Source organism: Glycine max, chromosome 10 (assembly GCF_000004515.6).
Source record: "Glycine max cultivar Williams 82 chromosome 10, Glycine_max_v4.0, whole genome shotgun sequence".
NCBI lineage: Eukaryota > Viridiplantae > Streptophyta > Magnoliopsida > Fabales > Fabaceae > Glycine > Glycine max.
The window spans coordinates 14,168,056-14,170,186 of NC_038246.2; the positions used below are offsets into that span (position 1 = coordinate 14,168,056).

The 2,131-nt window shown below is 31.7% G+C and overlaps 1 pseudogene; it reads right to left on the minus strand.

Annotated features, from left to right (window-relative positions):
• The window catches only part of LOC106794771 (kinesin-like protein KIN-14M), a 32,328-nt pseudogene that overhangs the window by 4,953 nt on the left and 25,244 nt on the right, over positions 1-2,131 (minus strand).

The window sequence follows — 2,131 nt, forward strand, 5'->3', positions numbered from 1 at the left end:
ATAGCCAACACTCCCTCTAGTTTAGTTGAAAAGAAAGAAAGATACTCACATATAAAACATATCCTCCTAAGAAAGCACCAGAGTAATAATGAAATAACCTACCATAGCAAAGGGAACCATGAAATGATTTTACCAGCCTCGGGTGCATGAATATTGATGTTAAAAGCTTTGATGACCTGAAACTCACTCAAAGAGGATCTCATACAGCTTGAAGTAAGATAACCGGCCCCCAAGCAAAATATGAGCAAACATAAGGATCATTGCTTGCTACTATGAGACAAAAATATTATGAAAGCAGGCTTGATTGTGGCAACTTAAGATCGCCCAAACCACAAAGATAAAACTAGCAAGAACAACATCTTTAGCTTGCGGGCGAACAACTAATTTGCCAACAACCAAGATAAGATCCATAGGAGAAGCAAGATTAAAACCATGACCAGTTAAGTTATAGATGATAACCAAGACCAAATCTAATCTCCAACCCAACTTCTTCTAAAAGAGAGCATACTTTGTGCAAAGCAAGAATGGCCAAAATTCTTTGTAACATTTCGTAGAAATGGAAAGACATTAAAAAAATATATAGAAAATTCTGGTTGTATACTTTGTAGGAGGTTTATCCATCTTTAGTCATAAGACATGTAAGATGAAGAGAGAGAAAGTATGAATCGTAATAGGAGTCGCACAAAAAAGGTACCTTGAAAGAAAAGGTGACATTTGACAGCAACAAAGAAAAACAGTATCATGAATAGCTCTGTGGAATATGTGAGAATGTTTGGATTAAGATTTGGATAACATGTAGGGATTCCCTAGTTCTTTTATAGTGAATTCAGCTAGATTTCTATGGAACCCACAATACCTTTTAGAGGTATCATTAGGGGGCATTGTTTATCCATCAAAATCAATTAATTACCTACCAAAGATTGTTTCTCTATACAAATCAATATCCATGTTAGTGTTTGAGCATTCACCTAGATTAAGGATTCTCTTGTGAATTGCATCACTTGCTCCAATGACAGTAGAATTCAAATCAACAAATATTTTTTTATTTGAATTCTACTGTCAAAACATTTTTACATGAACTTTTCATGCTACCATGTTTCATATTTTCACAAAGAAATGAGTAAGCAAAACATTTCCTACCTTTGTTTTTCCCTTTAACCTAACTAGTATCCCATTGTGCATAGCATTATTGTAACAGGTAGATTTACTCATTTTAAAATGAATGGTTGAATATTTTTTTCACTTTATTGAGTGTTCCCTGGACATTCCAACATCTTTAATCATGTAATTTTGAAATTTATGCTATTCTTTGCATCGTAAATTTAATTTTTCTACTCTTCCTTCACATCCTCTTGCCAAAAAAATATATGGAACACTTTTTCTTGAACATATACATATTCATGATTTCCATTATGCATAAGAATCATATCAAGAGAGGAAAGATGACATAAAATAATTAAGTAAATCAACATATTATATCTAAGAACCATATTTAAAATATGCTAGTTAAACATCATAATTATATATTAGAGGCTAAGGACTAACTCACCTCCAATGTCCAAGTTTTGGGTATTCTCGTTCTCACTCATTTTCAGATTGATGCTCTTGAAAACCCTGTATCAAATCCAACCAAGAATTACAAAATCAAGAATAGATTACTTGGACAGATAGAGATATGGTCAACAAGCAAAAAAGAAAATCTGAGAATTTGAATCAAGGAAAACATAATTTCAAAATTCTATCTAGATTCACCTCTTGACCGTCCTACCTTGCTTAAGTGTTGAGATAGAACCTTTAGCAAAAATTTAGAAAGCGTGATTCTCCACCGACAAACACTTGTAACCTTCAACATAAATATATATGACTATAATGGTTTATTTCAATCAGATACATTTTGCTCTAAGGACTTTTCCACCATTAATATATTATTTAATTTAATACAAAAAACAATTAATGTAAAAAATTTAATGATATATTTTAATTAATAAATTCATATAATTAATTTTAATTAATTTCACATTAATGTTGAGACATGTGTCAAAAAATAAAAAGAAAATCATTTAAAAGATTCAAGCCCCCTTTTGTTGTATTACCACGAGGCGCTGCACTAAACAAGGGTCGTCAAGTCTGA